The following is a 20,075-nucleotide window of genomic DNA, read 5'->3' as shown; positions in this document are numbered from 1 at the left end:
CACTGTTGAGCCAAACTTATAAGAGTCTCATTTTTTTTTAATGCAGTCTTTTTCATGAGATTTTTGAGGTTCTCATGAAAATAAATGTCCAGCGTCTTTCCATCCAGCTATTTAGACATGGAATACTGGAATCCTAACAAAGTGGGGAAAATATAAATCAAATAAGCAAAATCCTGATATGTGGCAGAGCTGAGGCTTAAACCTAAGCTACTGAGTCTAATTAGCTCTATAAATTTGGGACAAATTGTCTTTACTTCTCTGTGCCACGGAGCAATAGGGAGACCTTCAAGCTTATCTAGTCTCGATTTTGAAGCTCTTCTTTAGTAAAAGAATCTTTGTTTAAAATGTCATTTAACACATAACCCCCAAATGTAAAACTGAAAAAATATAGCTGCTTTGTTAAAGAGAGTTCAGAGCACCAGGTGCCCTGCCCACTCAGCCTTTCCAAGGCAGCTATTTTGGCCCCCAAGGGTCTTCCTCAGAACCCTAGATCATTGGGGAGCACAGCTAGAAACCACTGATCTTATGCAATCCTCTCACTTTACAAATGAGGAAGCTACTAAAAACAAGAAAAATGGCCCTGCCAGCAGCCAGACAGCGCTATTCCTAACTGAACATAAACAATAAATATAAACAGCGCTCAGACAAGGCCATACTCCTGCAGTGTTTGGAACAAGACAGAGACAAGGCCACTCCACAATCTCACAATGACAAAACACCCCCTCTTCTGATTAACACGAGACTGCAGTTTCTCTCCTAATAAGAACTCCTAGCCCACCTATAATCAACCGGCCTCTGAAAAAATGTATTAAGAAGATACCCAGTCACTGAATGCCCCTGCTTTTTAACACCATCCATTCTAGAACCAGCCCCTGCTCTCCCGATTCCTCCCTTGAATCATCCAACATAACTTTTGGGTTTTACTCCAGGTGTGTCCCCCATGGTCTTTGGCCTCAATGCTACATTAGAACAATTCTAAGCAACGTCCTCAAGAAAAACAAAGCAGTACCAAGAATCGGTTAAGAGAACAGACAGGTGAGCTCCTGGAGTGATAAATAAATATATCAGAAACAAATAGAGGATAATTCAGGCCATAATAGACAAAACACTACATACATTTGATTGTTTCTTTTATTTACTAATAATTCTCAAATCTGCATTCCTAGGCCACACAGTTCTCCTGAGCCTTGATATCTACACTGGTTCATCTCACAGGCAATAAGTTGTAAGATTTTTTACACCTGTAAAAGCCTTGGTCATCTCCTCCTTTCACCTTTACTTTACTCCCACCTCAAGCCTGTTCTGTCTCCTGGTTTTTATATCTTTTCTTGGTGAACTGTCCACCATCCCCCACACCACATCTGAAATCTTGGGATCATTCTAAACCACTCCCTCGTTGTATTCTTTCATAGCATTAGCCACCAACCAAGTATTTCTCAGTTTCTCTCCTCTTTTCCATTCTTCCTGACACATTGCTTATTTGAAAGAGTCCCCAGAGTGTTCTCTCTGCTTTCATTTTCCTCCACCTTCAAACAATCTGCTACATTGCTGAAAGAGAGCTTCCTAAAATGCAAATCTAATCACATCATTCTCTGCTTAAAACGACCATTTCAGGCATCACCCAGCCCCAACCCCACCGCCACCCACTGTCCCAAGGAGGAGGCCCCTGCCCCATCTCCTGCAGTACCCCTCCCCCCACACTCCAGCCATGCCAACTGGCAGCATCCTCCCCTGGAGTCAGAGCACCAGGAATGCCCTTCACTCCTCTCTGCCTAGCTCACCTTAAGTGTTCTCTAAGCAGTTCAAGCATTGCCTTCAGAGGGCTCTCTCCATCCTGATCCTTCCCCTGGCTGAATTAGAGGCCATCTTCTTTTCCCATTGTACACAAAATGTTTCCACTCTGTGTGAGGCAATTCAGAGATGCTCGACTCTAGCTGCATGCTAAAACTCACCTGAGCATCTGAGTGCCCAGAACTCAACCACTGCGATTCTGATTTAATTGTTCTTGGAATCAATATGATTCCCATGTGCACTGGGCTTCATGCTTCTCAAACTTTAATGTAAGGAACAATCACCTGGGGAGCTTTTAAAAAATGAAGATTCTGATTCAGCAGGTCCGGCTAGGATCTGAGATTCCACATTGTTAATAAGCTCTCAGGTGATGTCAATGTTCCTGTTCCACAGACCACACTAGGACTAGTAAGGATCTAAATAAACTCTGACATTGGCCAGCCCGTCAGGAGGCAATAAAGCTGTAAATTGACAAAGCAACTACAGAAAGACTTCCCTGTCAAGGAAAACAGATGTTGCTAAAACGTGTGACATACCCTGGTTCCAGAAAATTTTATGAGTATCTGCGATAGCTGCAAGATTGTAGAAACTATTGTCACCTAAGGGTGTCGAGCCCAGAAAGTGAAAGTGATTTGCCCAGAAAATCACAGAGAGTAAATAGCAGGACGGAGATCTAAACTCAGAATACTTGATTTTCCAGTCTGTATTCTATTCAGTATGTTAAATCCCTGGAAGAGATGTTGACCATCACACTAGGGAAGTAGCAATCAAGCAGGGCATGACCAATATCAGCAAGACCCAGCTAAACATTTTGATACAGAAGTGACTGAGCAGTTCATTCAAAAGAGATCCCAGTCAACAACTGCTGATGAGAAGAGCAATAGGGAAACTGGTCACTTGAGGCCAGAGGTATTGAATGTGTTCCTGAATGAAGTTAACCTTGTCCAATGGCAAATGACATTGAAAACATGCGCTGCCGAACTCCAGACTATGCCAATGTCTTTCAATATCTTGAAGGCAGCAGGAATGCACTGTTCATTTTAATATTTCCAGCATCCAGCACAGCATTTGATACATAGAATTCACTGAATATCTGTTGAATAAAGCCTAACCAGAGAAAGTCTTGGCCTTCTTCACGTAATACTACATCTAACTATGTTGTAGCCAGTATCCGTCCTATAGGGTAAGATGATACTAGCCTGCTGCCTGACTTTCTCCTCTAGAGAATTCCTCAAGTTTCTGGGTGGGAGTATCTAGTGGAAGTATGATACAGTACGAGTTTCCCCAGGCCCTTCACACATATGCATGGAAGATATAAGGATTAAAGGCATAAACACAGTAGTGTTTATTCTTCCTGGAGAATCAGGCAGAAGTTAACTGCTTTTAAGTTGTGGAGTGAGGGATGGAGGAGTGGTGACCTCACCAGTTTTCCAGAAAGCAGAATTGTTGGTCAGAGACAGAGAATCATTGAAGAATGAGTCATATTATCTAAAGGTGAAGAGCATAGGTTTAGGGTCTGAGAAATATGAGTTTGAATGTCATTTCTACTGATCACTCATCACTTGGTACAAGCTCCTTAACCTACTAAGCCTCAGCTTCCTCCTCTATAAAATAGAGAAAACAAGTAACTTCCAACGAGTATTGATGTAAGGATTGAGATCACTGTGTATTTAACACGGTGTCCAGGACACTGTAGATGTTAAATAATAACAGTTTAGCAACAGTACCAATGGAGAAAAGCATCAGTGCCAATTATGGCTGCATGGCTAATTCTAGAATCAAGGGTTGTGGTCACCATTTGTATTTCTTACCAGAACATACAAGGACTGAAAAAGGGGTTTTATTCTTGTTTTTGTCTTTTCCCTTTTAAAAAATGAGAGTGATTATTTCATTTTGCTTGTCTCGATCACATTTTGGCTTGCCCTCTATTGTTGTATATGAAGTAGGTAGGCGATAGGTATACTAAATAGACAAGGAATGGTGAATTTTTTTCATCTCAAATCACTCCCGCCTATTTGGGATTGGTGGCCAAGCTCACTGTATTAAGAGGGATGTTGGTGCCAAGCCCAAGCTAAGTGAAAAAGAGAGCTATGATTGATCCGCACTACCTGCAATGAGTGCTTGTCACACCTCAGTTTTATCCAGAAGCAGTAGAATACTGAACAATAGCTAGGTAGGGTCACAATGAAGCCAGAGGGAATGGATGGCAATGGTAGCTTGTAGATGGAGAGACTGATAAACATTCCTACACTGACCTTGAGATATTTTGTGATATAGTTGCTGTGTGTGTGTGTGCCAATTTCCCCTCCACATCTACTCTTCACCCAGCTCCTTGCCTGGAAGCTGACCTATACACAGTACATAAACGGGGTTGTATGCCCCCTGGCTCTGGTTGGCTTGGCCAATGGAGAGCACCCCAACAGGAGATATATGTGAGAAAACAGCAAGAGCAAGATCATTATTTCCCTGAAATTATTTCTCTCTGCAGGGCTGCTTCAGGCTAGCCATGGTCCCTCAGTATGAAGTCATTGATCCTCTCAGTGGAGTTGACTCTATATGATTCTTAGTTCTTAAAGATCTCAAAAGCAATCTCCTCTTCCCATCCCTTTAAAACAAAAGGTGATACAAGCTCTAGGATACTGCACTACCCTTGATGGTTCTCCTCACCTAAACTATTATAAATAGTCCCTTTATAAATGAACGCTATCAAACTATATCATTTTGAAAAGATCACCCATATCCCTTGGAACCCTGAATGATAGTATGCCTTTGGGTTGCCTATATGTTTGAAATGAAGTGAGCATTTACAGAAACACAAATGATAGAATATGCCAGGTAGGGGATCTTTGTAAATCTAAGAAAAAGGGTATGTGTCTGGTGGCCAGATAACTAGAGATAGCAAGACAGATGCCTGTCATACCTGCTTCTCCATCTACCTTAAACTGCCCACCAATGATCTGGACCTTGCTCTTCACAGCAAGGTCAATTAACTGAGCAGAATTAAGTACTACCATTAACAATCTCTAACTTGACCTGATGAGACAGGATGTCCTAGAGTATTCTGCTTCCCTTGATGGAAAATTAAAACTCAAAAATTCATCATCTGGATGTCAATGAGATGCAGAGGTACAGGGGTACCTGGGTAGCTCAGTCAGCTAAGCATCTGCCTCAGCTCAGGCCATAATCCCAGGATCCTGGGAGAGAGTCCTGCATAGGCTCCTTGCTCAGCATTGAGCCCGCTTCTCCTCCTTCCTCTGCCTGCCATTCCCCCTGCTTGTGTGTTCTCTCTCGTGCTCCCTCTCTCAAATAAATAAAATATTTTAAAAAGAGAGAGAAAGAGATGGAGAGGTACAGACAACTAGAGGGTGACTGAGTCAGGTTATCAGCAGAGAATTGGACTGAGGAGCACAATGTGGTCCTGCCCCACTAGTCATCTGCCTTTCCCACCAGCCTGCCCTTTCTGAGGCCAAGTTGTAGAATTCTTTCTAGGTCTCTACATTTGAGGAAATAAATGCATCTCTGATCCCTATTCAAAAGAAGAAAGAAAAGAAAGAAAAGAAAGAGAGAGAGAGAGAAAGAGAGAAAGAGAGAAAAGAAAGAAAGAAAGAAAGAAAGAAAGAAAGAAAGAAAGAAAGAAAGAAAGAAAGAAAGAAAGAAAGAAAGAATCCCTGTTCACCACCCTTCAGTGATCTAAGAAGTAACATTTCACGATCAGCAATGTAGACAGAATCAGGACAGGAAAGGTAACCTCTCCACCCTCAAGGTTAAAATGCTATGCTTGAATATTGCACCCAGCAATTTTGTGACTCGAATAATTATTCACCTGTAAAGCCCCATGTGGACTAAGGTGATCCCGGTTCTTGGTAGGAGACAGACCCCTCAGAACCATTAAGCCTTCTCCCAGTGTCCAGCATCCAGAGATAAGGCCTCCATAGCAAGCACAGGCAAGGTAGCGAAGTATAGCTCTGACTCTCTCCTATAGAAAAGATGAGAAAGCATACAAAGGGAAAAGGTAATGCAGGATTTCTCTGAGAAGGCAGATTGTAGGAGAGCAATCACAACACTATTTAGGGGAACAAAAGGGAGAGGAATTAGGGCCAAGGAGGGCTGTAGGTCTCTGCCCCTTAAGCTAGGAAGACAGTAAAGCTCACTCCAATTCCATTTTAGTAAGATTCTTTTTAAGCTTCTGCAACCCTTCAATTCACTATCTTCAATAGTCTTTTCATCTCTCAAGGTCCAGATCAAATGCTTTCTCTTTTGTGGAGGCCTCCCTGATCCCAACACCTCCCACTCCCAGTCAAAATTAACCGTTCCTTTCTTTACACTCTTAATGCATGCTAATCCTTCCTTTAGCATTTTTTACTTTGTAAGATATGAACATGTTTGCCTCCCCCAAATGATTTGTGAGCTTGCTAATGGCAGGACCTGTCTTAGTGATTTCCGAATAAAAATGGTCCCTAGATGGTAGTGGAATATTAAATGCTCACTAAGTTTGACAATGACAGGCTTTTGCTATCAACTGGAAACTGGACAGCCTCCCTCCCCCCACCTCACTCTCATCTCTTTCCAGATATGTCACTGGTGGGAAAGTTAAGGGAACCTCCAATGCAGGTAGATCTCTCTGAGCCTGGGTTCCAACAAAAAGTGGAATTTGAGGCAAGGACTTCTGGGAACAGAGGTGGGTATGGAAAGGCCAGGAAGAATTGAAAAGGAAAGGAAGGAAAGTCAAAATAAGGGGTGTTATTGAGCTGGGCCCCCCTTCAGCAACTAGGGATCCCCTCCACTGGGGACAGTCTGAAGGGCTATGTAGAAAGTACCTGAGGGGTACCTGGGTGGCTCAGCGGTTGAGCATCTGCCTTTGGCTCAGGGCATGATCCTGGGATCCTGGTTTTGAGTCCTGCATTGGGCTCCCCATAGGAATCTGCTTCTCCCTCTGCCTAATTCTCTGCCTCTCTCTCTGTCTCTCATGAATAAATAAATAAAATCTTTAAAAGAAAGAAAGTACCTCAGAATTGTCTCCCCAAGGCCAGAAGATGAGAGAAGATATCCACATGCTCCCATTACCCACTGATCAAGGATTACTTATGGGAGCTTACCTACCTCATACTTTCCAGTGCATGGCTGGCTGTCAGAATGACTGAGCAAATGTTTGCAGGAGGCTCAGATGACGGTAGCAGAGATGCCCCGGGACATAAAGCAAGTGACAAATGGTTCAGTCAAGTTAGGTGCAGTCCGATTACACCTGAGCAGAGCTGGTTACCACAGCAACAACTACGTAGACCGGCGAGCTAAGAGGATGTGAGGGGGGCCATAGAAGTATCCCACACACGTTGTGATGACTCTTATTGGCCCTTTGTGATTTCTATCCATCCTGGAGAATAAGTCTCCCTAATCCTAGCATTAGTCATTGTTAAGTTGCTAGGAAAAAGAAAACATTGCATGATACAGCTAGAATTTCCCCAAGCTCCACTAGACTGTGTGTACAGAGTCATGAGAAACACCCAAATTTCAATGGTTCTAACCCTATGGCTTCTAGCTCTAGTTCTCCAGCCATTTGCAAGCTTCCCCCAGCTACTGCTCCAGGCCTGCTGAGCGGGCTTCACACATACGTAGAGATCAGTCTGTCAGCTGTGATCACCCTGTGGAGTTGGCCATGCACTTCCCCTCCTGTTTGAGTCCCCCTTCTGCATATCATTTCCCAAGCAGCTCTTCCTGCCATCTCTGCTGCCATGGCCACAATGAGACCACACTGAAAGCATAATCTTCCTTGTTCCTGACACTGCCAAACCCTCTAAATGCCAAAAGGACACATTTCTTTCCACTGTCCTTGTGCCAGAGCCATGTCATGGCTCAGACACAAATGGGAAGATGCTTCTTTCCACCATGTCATCCTCTGAGCTAGGAGAATACCAGCACTGCTGCCTTGACCTGGAGGCTCGGTCATTAAAGGTAGCTCCCTCAGCTTCAGCTCTAGTCAAGGGTGGATCCTCCTCTCTTCCTTGTCTTCCCTTCCCCATCTCCCACCACCAACACAGCTCACGTAAAATGAGACAAATACACACATCCTCATGCAAATAAACTCAAAAAAGTCAGCAGCCTGTGGCCCGTCACCACAGGGTTGTGGACATGGCCAGGCAGGCCCGCACACCAGGGTGCTCACAGCCTCAGCACACACGCCATATATCCCTCTCAGGGCAACTATCTGATATCTTCTACATGCCAGTGATCATATGTGTTGAAGCTCAGAGTCACATGGATGCAAACAGTTTGGCACCAAAAAATCCCAAGGTGTTTGTGGGTTTGTTTGTTTTTTTACTACAGCTACAAAATGAAATCTCATTAGATGTCCTAAATAGCTTTTTATCCTGGCATTCCCTCACATCCCTTCACTTTAAAGAAAAATGGGGTTTTGCTTGACAAAAGTACTTAACCTCCACGAGACCTACTCTCCAAGAGCCACGTGGTATGAGTAACTCCAGTGCATACAAAGTTTCCCTGGACATATCCTTAAATGACAAAGTTCCCTAAAAGTAACCGTCACAGACATGTGACATCCGTCCTCAGTTATATCTGTAGAAAAAAATGTGTTCACAACATGCTACAGCTTGGTCCAGCTATTTGAAGAACAATAACGGATGGAAGCCAAGAGCAAAAGAAAATGGCAATAAAATAAGGTGGCATATTGACAGCTGAGATCTAGTGTGACATCTAGGAGTGGCTCTGTGGCTCCAGGATTAGATTGCTCTCACTTCAAAAAAGCCATCCATGAACTCCATCAGTCAGCAACTTGGTCATATATACATAAAATTTCTTCCCCAATATGCTGCCAAAAAAAAAAAGATGATGCTTTAAAAACAATGTATAGACCATATGCATTCTATTAGTGAACAGTTGCATTTTTCTCCTCAACTAATTTCCAAACTGAGTTGAATTTTAATCCAACCTTTCCCATGCCTCACTTTTACAAAAGGAATTCAATTTATTATTCTCTGTGGACTTCAAATAAAAAGGTAACATCAAAGTCGAACAGAAAATGAAAGCCCTGGTTCAGACATTATTTTGTTTTCCTCTCCCAAGTAAATATTTGCACTTGCTGAAGGAGCTTATGCCGCTATGTCTGTAAATTGAAGACGTATTTTTATGAGAAGGTAAGTAGCCAGGAACAAAGGGATGCAAACCAAAGTTCCCCTGTGCTCTCTTCCGAGTGACCTCCAGCCAACCGTTCAGATGACCTGTTTAGAAGGAAGATGATTTGGTCTCCATGGAAGCTCAGTGTGTGGGTTCTGCTTTCACAGATTGACAGCTGTGCTAAATGATGTTGAAATTACATGTAATAGATTTTAGATTATGACTATTGTCCAGTAAGGACTAAAGAACCTCATGCAGTGAGAGAGGAATCAGTCTGGTTAGCTACTTAAGCTTCATTCCAGAGTAAAAAGGCAAAGGCTCTTATTATAAATTGGACTTTTGGTTTGTCGGGGGAGGTAGTAAGTACTAAAGTAGTTTCACTAATTAGAAGCTATAACCCCAGAACAGTCATTGCCATTCTTTCCTAGAATGAAACATAGGCATGCTCTGTACATTTCTGGACACAACTTTACCCAACTGAAAGCTAGGAATAAATGAAATGCTTAATTTTTCAATGTCATAATAGCCAACTAGAGTAGCGTTTGACTCTTTGCAAAACTAGTGGGCTGCTGACCTGCTCCTGATATTTATTGATATGCAAGATTTTCTGTTTTATTTTGCCTGTATAAAGTAGGAGAGTGGGGTTTATAGGAGGATAACCAGGAGAGAGGAAAGTGATGGAAAGGATGCGGGTGTCAAACCCCAAAGAAATGGAGGAAATGAGCAAGAACAGGCTTAAACCTGAATACAAGTGAGATGGGATCCAAGAATTCCCCAAAATGAGGAGGAACCAAGTGCCTGTATGAGAAGGTAGAAGTGTAAGGTCTGAAAAATGTGCATTTTAAAACACTACCATATTTGTTTCCATTACTGGGAGTCAGAGGATAGATTACCCTGAGTACCTGGGTTTAAACAGTATCCCCTTTGTCATAGTAGACCACAACACAGGTCATGCTCTATCTTTACCCTTTTAGAGAAAAGTTGGTGTATTACTCAATAATTAACATCCTTGCCCAAAGGACTTGAACCTCTGTAAAAACACAACAAAACAAGCAGCTTATTAAGCCACTGGATAGAGGACAGGAAAGGTAACAGAGAAATAGGAGGAGAAAATAAGTAAGAAAGATATTTTACATTTCATCAAAATATGAAGTCACATTTCCTGTTTATCTCCTCCAGCATACTATCACCACCACCCCCAAAGTGAAGCATCAGTCATATAAAAACTAGCTCCTTTTCTGAACTAAACCGACCAGTTCAGACAAACATGTATTTGCTCTAAAAGCTACTTTGGGAACTATGGTCTGAGGTTCACTGAGTGCCAGGGGAAACCCCCATGATGCAGTCACACCCACATGCTGTCTGGGGGCCGGCTACTAACATGTGGTCCCAAACCAGGAGCCTTGGCCTCACTTGGCAGCATATTAGAAATGCAGGATCTTAGCCCCACCCAAGACCTACTACGTCAGCCCAGGTGATTCATGTGCACATTAAAATTCACCCCAGCTCAGATGATCAGTTCCACCCTTTAAATATTTTGAGAGAAGCCAGAAAGGAGAACTTAAACAACAACAACAAACAAACAGGGTACCTGAGTGGCTCTGTTGTTTAAACATCTAATTTTGGCACAGATCATGATCTCAGGGTCCTGAGATGGAGCCCCGATTTGGGCTCCCTGTTCAGGAGAGTTTGCCTCTCCCTCTCCCTCTACCCTTCCTTCTGCTTGTGCTTGTTCTCTCTCTCTCTCTTTCTCTCTCTCTCTCTCTCTCAAATAAATAAAATCTTAAAAAATAAATCTGAAAATAGTGAAGGTGGTAACTTATCCTTTCTTATTTGTCTCTCCCATTAAGAAAATCTTCCCAAAATGCAAAAGAACATACTTTGTGTAAGAAAGAGAAATAAAAAGTGTATATATTTTTTTTCACCAAAAAAGAAACATAGGACAGATAAAACAGAAAACAATCTGATTACTTACAAGGTATGAGGCAAGAGAACAGAGTAGAAGACATATAAGAGGGAGCGACACCTCTCCAAGTATACCTTTTGGTATAGTTCTGATTTACGGGATCATGTTAATATCCAAAAAATAAAATGAAACAATGATAGAGGAAAGAAAAACCTAAAACCAAGCTAAAACAAATAAACAAATTGTATTTTAAGTGAGTTCTACAACCACGGTAGAGATAAAGTCAAAAGGAAGAACTAATCCAAGTAACTTATGAGCACAGTATTTGACGGTACAGATGGTCCTCAACTTGTGATCGTTCAGCTGGCGATTTTTCAACTTTACAATGGTGCAAAAGAGAAATGTATTCAGTAGAAACTGTACTTCAAATTTTGATTTTCTTTCCTGGGTAGCGATATGCAGTACAATACTCTCTCATGATGCTGGAGAGGGGCAGTGAGCCACAGCTCCCAGTCAGCCATGTGATCACGAAGGTAAACCTACAACCATTCTGTATCTGTGAAACCATTCTGTTTTTCACTTTCAGTACAGTATTCAATCAATTACATGAGCTATTAGTGTTTTATTATCAAATAGGATTTGTAGGGGCACTGGGTGGCTCAGGTAGTTAAGCAACCAATTCTCCATCTCACCTCAGGTCTTGATCTCAAGTCATGAGTTCAAACCCTACATTGGGCTCCATGCTGGGCATGGAGCTACTTAAAAAAAAATAAAATAAGACAAAATAAAATAGGCTTTGTGCTGGATTATTTTGCCCAACTATAGGCTAATGTAAATGTTCTGAGTACATTTAAGATAGGCTAGGCTAGGCTATAATGTTTGGTAGGTTAGGTACATTTCATGCATTTTCAACTCATGATATTTTCAACTTACTATAGGTTTATCATGACATAACCCCATCATAAGTCAAGGAAGATTTGTAAGTCCCCCAGTCTTGGGTAAGATGGAATGATAACAAGAGCTACAAACAAATCCTAAACTTTTTTTTTTTAAAGATTTGTTTATTTTACAGTAAAAGAGAGAGAGTGAGCAGGAGAAGGGGCAGAAGGAGAATGGGAGAGAATGCCCAAGCAGACTCCCTGCTGAACATGGAACCTGACTCAGGGCTTCATCCCAGGACCCTGAGATCATGACCAGCCAAAATCAAGAGCTGGCCACCTAACCAACTGGGCCACCCCTTTAACTCTTATAATATCTTTGTTTCTTGTATAGGTATTGGCACAGCAATTCTGAAATTGTTTTAAATGTATTATAGGATTAAACAAATGAGTAAATGTATGATGTTGTTGGGAATCAAAGACCAGTGCCTGCTTGAGACACACACCAATGGCCACAGGAGCGAGCTATTTCCCTAAGCCCAGCATCAGGTATGATTTACATGGGAATCAAGATACACAATAAGAGATGGACAGAGGGAGTTCCAGATGAATACCACAGAGGAGAAGGCAAGGTGAAGATTAAGGCAGAGATTGGAGTGATGCAGCCACAGGCCAAGAAACGCCTGCAGCCACCGAAAGCTAGAAAAGACAAGGAACAGATTCTCCCCTAGAACCTCCAGAGGGAGCATGGCCCTGTTCACACCTTGACCTTAGGCTTCCAGCCTCCAGATCTGTGAGACAAAACGTTTGTTGTTTTAAGCCACCAAATGCATAATAATTCATTACAACCTCCCTAGGAAATCTGCAAGAAAGATATATTATCATCTCCACTTTCTAGACCTGACAATAGAGGCATAGAGAGTTCAAATAACTTGCTTAAGTTCCAGAACTAGTCAATAATTTAATAGTAAATGTTAACCCAGGAAATGTGATTCTAAAGATAGCCCTTTATAACCTCTATTTCAAACTCTTTCTGCCATATAGTCATTAAAGATAAAAGCTACGTGGAGTAGCCATCTTCCCATATCAAAATGTGATTATGTAGAAAGGCAAGTCACAGAACTGTATACAGGGACACTTTGGAAAGCAAGCATGGAACCTTACCTTAGTAAAAACTCATAGAAATGCTGGGTAAAGAACTAAAAGAAATATATACCAAGCTGAGCTTGAAAGGAAAGGAAAATCCCCAGTAGCCAGAAAGGAAGGAACACAAAACCAAAGCAATTAAGCGTATGAATAAGGGCAGGGGATTAACATCCACCAAGGAGCAAGAAGCTTAGTCTCAGAATGTACAATTTAGGGAGGAGGAATTGAAATCTCCCTTTAAAGCCAGGACTCATAAAGAGCTATCCCTCAGTGAAGTGGAACAAGACAAAAGATCCACTCACCTGCTCAGGGAAGGTTAAAGAAAGTTGGTCTGTGCACTGTACATGGGGAAAAGATACCCCAATAGAAACAGCAGCCCCCGGCCTAGTCTACACATGTATGTGGGGGGGTCTGGATTCATAAAAACCACACAGTATAGGAATCTCCAGCCAAGAAATTATGTAAATATGGGCTCCACATAGGTGAAACCCCTGGGACTTCCAGCAAAAGCAAACACCAAGCTGTTTAGGAACAAACCTTCTAAACCCTAAAACATACAAAACATTCTAAGGCACACAAACACACACACAAATAAATACATTCTGGCTGAAAATGAGCTCAAAATTAAAAATTCCAGAGCATGGGAGAAAGGGGGTCACCATGAAGCAGAATCAGCAGTCACTGCAAACAGAAAGATTTGGGTGGTCAATGGGAAGGCCAGCGGAGGACAAAGCACAAGGCGACACCCTACAACCCGCTCCCCCTATCCCCTCAGGTGGGATCCATGTGACATTCCTCAGGCATTCCTGGTTGCCCTAAAGCTAAGGCAAAGGAAGAACAAATAGTTAACTTATAGAGATTATAGTCCTATAAACCTGAGTCCCCCTCAGTTTACAAAATGTCTCCATGATTTACAAGAAAAAAAAAACATTCTTATCAACAACTGGACTTCCAGAAGGAAACTCCCAACTATCTTAAGTTAATGCTTTACTAGAGGGAAAAACAACCTTAACTTGACAATAGCAAGGCCTCCAATCTCTTGTAGGTACTCTTTAGCATACAAAAATTATTTTGAAAATCTCCCTTTTCCTTACCTACCCTAACTCCCAGGTATATAATCACAGGTATATAATCCCTCACAAGCCTGGGGCAGCAGCTTTCCTGCCCCAGGGTCTTGTCCTGTGTTTTAATAAAACTACCATTTTGCACCAAAGAAGTCTCAAGAATTCTTTCTTGGTTGTCAGCTCTAGACCTCAACCCACAAACCTCACCTATATTCTAAAACTACCTCAATATGACAACCTGAAAGGGACTGTTTCAATAATCATGTTTCAATTGATACAATAAAAAGACTTGAAACCTTAAGGAAAGAACAGGCATTGTGTGGAAAGAACTGGCAGATTTGAAAATGACCAAATAGAACTTCTAGAAGTGAAAATGTAAAATTCAACAGGTAAGAGAGCAGATTGGAGACAGCTGATAAGAATACAGATGTGAGGAAAACATCCAAACCACAGGAATGAGGGACACTTGGGTGGCTCATTGGTTGAGCGACTGCCTTCAGCTCAGACTGTAATCCCGGGTGCTGGGATCAAGTTCTGCATCAGGCTCCCTGCAGGGAGCCTGCTTCTCCCTCCTCCTATGTCTCTGCCTCTCTCTCTCTCTGTGTCTCTCATGAATAAGTAAATAAAATCTTTAAAAAACAAACACAGCAATGAAAGATAAAGAGATGGAAAACATCTCATGTTTCCATGAGATGAGATGTTTCCATGAGTTAAGAGTCATGAAAAAGTTAAAAAAAAAAAATCTTTCTCATTATAATTCCAAGAGAGAAATTAGAGAATGATATAGAAATAATAACCAAAATATAATGGCTGAGAAATAATGAGAATTGATGAAAGATAGGAGTATCAGGTTCTAGACAGAAAAAAACTCTCAAGCCAGGTAATTGAAAAAAATTTGATGAAGCAACTGTTTACAGAAGCAGGAGTGCAGGGAAATGAATAAGGGATAGAGGAACACCCGGGAGCTAGTAAGAGCAAGGAGTCTGCAAGGGCAAGGTGACCAGAACTCCGAGAAAGAGCTGCATGAAGAAAGTTGCCCAGAACAGCAGCTGTGCCTTCAGTGGAGCCACCCAGCGCCCCCTGGTAAATTAGCATGGGGGAGCCCACAGAATAAACACACAGACCTCACTCTCCTTTGTCCCCAGAGCCTCTGCTGGGGCCTTGCACTGATGGAACTGTACTGGAAGTGAAAGGGCAAGAGGAGATGCAAACCACTCATTAACCTTCCTGGTTCAGGGTCTTCAGGTAAAGGCTACTAGCAGCTCCTTCCTGGAGCTCCTGGGTGTTTTATCAGTTTTCCTAAACCCTGCCACACCTTTGTAAATAGCCTCCAGGCATTGTGCTACTGCTTCCTGCCAGAACCCTGACATCCTTCACCTGTGTAGACGTGTGCGCCTGCATTATAAGTGGAAAGGAGAGAGAGGGGAGAAAAATACAGAGAAAGCCTAAAAGTAAATATACCAGAATGCCACTTTTTTTTTACTTGCTACATTTTCTCATTTTTCTACAGTGAACATGGATGGAACACAATGATGCAAGACATCAATATTATAGTAATGCTAAAAATCTATAGAAAATATGGATTCTTAATCAATTCATTCCCCACTAGTCTGACATCATCCCTAATCCAGAACTCCCTGCCTCCTGATATCAGAGCTAGACACACAAGCAAATGATGCAGCTGGAAAAAAAGAAGAAAGCGGGGATGGGGGCGATGGGGAAGAGGCAGGATTCAAACCAGGTATTGAAAATACCTATTTACTTTGTAAATAGTGAAACTTTTATAGACAGGGTTATATGAAGACTTGCTTAAGCTCAGTAAAACAGAATCTCCCAACTAGGGCATGGCCAGGTTGTGGAACTGAGCCCCAGGCCCGTGAAAGGTAGCAAGAAGTCCTATGAAAACTGAGACAATTATGTATTTAAAAAGACAACAATGAAGTCTCGTCGCTGACTACCTAGGATGCTTCCAGAAATAGGTGTACCTTCACTTTGGCCAAAATGGAAGCTTGATGTTATGATGTACGATGCTTGCTAGATTTTTTTTTATTAATCTATGCACACAGCTAATCATTGCTTGAAACTCAAATAGCCATTTGTTGAGGCTGGGGGTGACATCTGGCTTTTGATGGATTAGCAGGCAGGTCCTCTTTTTCGTCTCTTGCCTCTAAATGTTGCTGCCTGGAAAGTGACACAGGCCGGGTCCCACGCAGCAAACTGGCCTGGATCCAGAGGGAAGAGCGCCATCTACCGCCGAACGCCCCTCAGCCTGCAGGCTCACCGTGTGCTTGCCCCCAAAGGCCTTCATTCGGATTGTTCCAGCTCAGACGGGCTCCCGAGAATTAACAAGATTTCAGCTGGGGGTGGGAGGGAAGGGAACCTTTGACCACAGACCAACACTTAACTATATTAAAAATCCCAAGTCTTTGGCGGGAACTGTTTGCTCTTAACGTCGCAGTGCTATTAGGCAAGGATAATGATTGATAGAAGTCATTTTACTAGGCAGTCAGATACAAGTGGCAGTTTCTTGGAGTTTGTATGAGAAATGACATCATCCCCACAATTCTCTGGCGAGGAGTGCAGAAGGATGTAAAAGCCAGTAGAGCCAGCTAGAAGCCTTTTGGTCCTTAACAGGAGCCACTCCTGCCTGACACCCCTGAAGAGAATACCTAAATCCTACTTCTATCCTCTATCTGTGATAGAAATTCATGTGCGGGTGAAGGAGACCGGATGAGGCACTGCAATCACCTAGGGTGACTCTATCTTCTGCAAAAAGTAGACTTTGGTACATCTCAAGTGGGGCCGAAAAACAGGCTTTAGCTTAGAGAGCAGCAAGCAGTGGGGCTTGGTGGGTCAGATAGCCTCACAGAAGATTCCACCAACCACTGACAGAAAGCTTCACAAGGGACTGGCAGTCAGTCTCTTATGAGATGGAATGCAAATGTGGCTGTCTTTGGGCTATGAGTCAAACCCTGATTGGCATGCAAATGCACAAATATTCCTTCCAGCTCTAAAATTCTATGGCAGCTTACGCCCACATTAAACTATGTGATAAAACACAGCTCAGAGCAGCATCAAAACCAGAGTTCCCTGAAATGCAAATCAGAACCACAATGAGATATCACCTCACACCTGCTAGGGTGTCTATTATCAAGAAGACAAAAGATAACAAATGCTGGCAAGGATGCAGAGAGAAGGAAACCCTCGTGCACAGCTGGCAGGAAAGTAAGTTGGTGCAGCCACTTTGGAGAACAGTATGGAGGTTCCTCAAAAAATTAAAAATAGTATATGATCTGGCAATCTCACTTCTGGATATATATGCAAGGGAAGTGAAATCACTATCGCAAAGAAATATCAGCGCTGCTTTATTCATTGCAGCATTATTCACAAGAGCCAAGATACAAAAACAACCTAAGTGTCTATCGACAGATGAATCGATTTAAAATATGGTTTAATATACACAACGGAATATTATTCAGCCTTTAAAAAAGAAGGAAATCCTGCCATTTGTGCCAACACAGACAAGCCTGGAAGGCTAATTATGCCAAGCAATGTTAGACAGAAAAAGACAAATATTGTACAGCATCACTTATGTGTGGACTCTTAAAAAAAAAAAGTCAAACTCTTAGAAATAGAGAGCAGGATGGTTGGCTGAGGGTGGGGGGAATGGGGAGAAGTTGATCAAAGGGTACAAACTTTCGGTTACGAGGTAAATAGGTTCTGAACACCTAATGTACAGCATGGTGACAATAGTCAATAATACTATGCTGTATATTTGACATTGGCTAAGAGGGCAGATCTCAAGCATCTTCACCAAAAGAAAAAAAAAATAACAATGTAAGATGACAGATGTGTTTACCTGGTCATGGAAATCTTATAATGTATACATATACCAAATCATCATTTTGCACACTGTTAAGTATATTATAATTTTATTTCTTAATGATGCCTCAAAAAAGCTGGGGGGAGGCGGAAAAACGGAGTGCCCTCAGCCTTTATTACCACTGCATGAATTCCTACCCCACCACCCAAAAGGCTGGAGGAGTTTCTTCTTCAACAGCTGCACCCTTGGGTCTGTAACTTTTCCCTGGCTCTGTTACTTCTCTCATTACATCCTCTTTATCACAGAACTGAAAACTCAGGGTTTAGAAAAAAATATATATCTGTGTGCCTCCACAAAGAAAGTTAATGTACATAGTAAGTAATTATAAGAAAGCCACATTCCACACCTTTAATTGCTTTATATTTCATTCTTTCTGCCCAGTAGGAGTCACCTCACCACTCATACTTTCACTCATTCATTCGTTGGATTTCCAGCCATCTGGGTTGAACTCTACCATCTGGCTCTCTTAGAGTGCAGTGACATAGTAGCTGGGCTTTATGGATTTCCAACAGAGTGAAGTACTCTCTATTATTTCAGCAAAGTTTTAGTACTATGGGCTGGCAGTCTGCGTGCAACTGTTGTTCACTCATCTTTGCGACTTCTACCTAGGGTTAGATTTTGAAGGGTCTGTCACACATATTCAGCAAATCCCCAGTTTGGGTTGGTGCCGCTGACCACCTGTCCATTCCACGTCAGGACCATTACAGAGAGAATCACACACACACACACACTTTTGGGTGATGGATAAGCATGAAATCAAAAGCCTTCCACATTTCACAGTGCTTCACAATCCTTCTACATGTTCCAGGTTCATTTCTCATGTTCATAATTTCTAAGCTTTATCTCCCTTCCTAAATCCTATTGTCTAACCATCTCCCCACCCTCTGCCCAAAGAGAAAAATGGATATGGGAGGAATGAACCCCTTTCATGTTTTGCTCTCCCATCTCCACCTCTTTGCCTGCACTCCTAACCACACCTCTGTCCCCATCAGATGTTCAGGATTAGTCCTCCCACCTGAGCTCCCATTCCAATCTTTCCCACTTTCTCAAAGACCTTACCCTGAGAAGAAAGAAATAAATAAAGAGAAGGAGAGAAAGGGGGAAAAAAAAGAAGAAAGGAAAGCAAGATAGAGAAAGAGAGAGAGGAGAGAGGGAAGTGAAAAGAAAAGAAATGGAATGCAAAGGGAAGGGAAAGGAAAAGGAGAAACTCCCTCAATGGGGCACCTGGGTGGCTCAGTGGTTGAGAATCTGCCTTTGGCTCAAGGTGTGATCCCAGGGTCCTGGGATCAAGTTCTACATCGGGCTCCTTACAGAGAGCCTGCTTCTCCCTCTCCCCATGTCTCTGCCTCTCTCTGTGTGTCTCTCATGAATAAATAAATTAAATATTAAAAAAAAAAAGAAAAGAAAAACTCCCTCAAGACAACATCCCTCTGATTTTCACTCAATCTCTTTTCTTACGGCACATACCAACTAACTACCCTTAAGAGTGCCCTCTTGGGGTACCTGGTCAGTTAAGTGTCTGCCTTCAGCTCAGGTCATGATCCCAGGACCCTGGAATCGAGCCCTGCATCCTGCTCCCTGCTTCACAGGGAGCTTGCTTCTCCCTCTCCCCCTCCCCTCACTCCCGCTCATTCTTTCTCTCTTTCTCTCTCTAATTAATTAATTTAAAAAATAGTGTGCTCTCTACTTGAGTCTCCCTTGTCTCATAAACTACCCTTTCATCAACTGAGTGCAATCTGGTTCAGTCTCCACCACTCCACTGAACCCTAACTGAGGTACACCTGTGTGAGCATAAGTGTGGTGCATCCTACAGTGCCTGGTATAGGGTGCAAGGTCAATAATAAACTTTTCTGGCCAATCTCTCCCTAATCTGTAAACTAGATGTGAGCTTTCCAATTCCTCCTTTACTTGATGTTTCTACATCAGTGATGCCTACCCCCTCTGAAATCTCCCAGATGTGCCTCCAGGTCCCTCCTCTCTCCTGGAGTTTCTCCTACCTCTAACTACTCCTTATGTCTCCTTTTCAGAATCCTACACACCCCCGATGCCTTAAATTAGGACCACTTTTAGTCTTCATCTCTTGGCTGTATACTCTTACCGGGTGGCTCTATCAAGTCCCACAAAAGCTTTACCATCTCTATTAAATGGACAAACATACAATGAGTTCCTACTGTATACCAGTTCTACAATCCTCCCCACTGGATATCTCCATTGAAATCACACACACACACACACACACACACACACACACACACAAATTATTCTTCATTCTCTCCTTC

The 20,075-nt window shown here is 42.4% G+C and overlaps 1 long non-coding RNA gene across 10 annotated transcripts in view; it reads right to left on the bottom strand.

The window, feature by feature from the left end:
• Window positions 1-20,075, bottom strand: part of LOC140622624 (uncharacterized) — a 177,262-nt gene that overhangs the window by 62,914 nt on the left and 94,273 nt on the right. For 7 of the 10 annotated variants that reach the window (XR_012022321.1, XR_012022320.1, XR_012022323.1 and 4 more), the window contains one exon: window positions 5,615-5,767. The exons of the other annotated variants lie outside the window; for them this stretch is intronic. This is a non-coding gene — a long non-coding RNA (uncharacterized lncRNA). The remainder of the gene's footprint in view (window positions 1-5,614; window positions 5,768-20,075) is intronic. 10 annotated transcript variants of the gene reach the window in all.

This window comes from Canis lupus, chromosome 32 (assembly GCF_048164855.1).
Source record: "Canis lupus baileyi chromosome 32, mCanLup2.hap1, whole genome shotgun sequence".
Classification (NCBI taxonomy): Eukaryota; Metazoa; Chordata; class Mammalia; order Carnivora; family Canidae; genus Canis; species Canis lupus.
The sequence above is the reverse complement of the archived record's forward strand: the minus strand, read 5'-3'. Positions and strand labels throughout refer to the sequence as shown.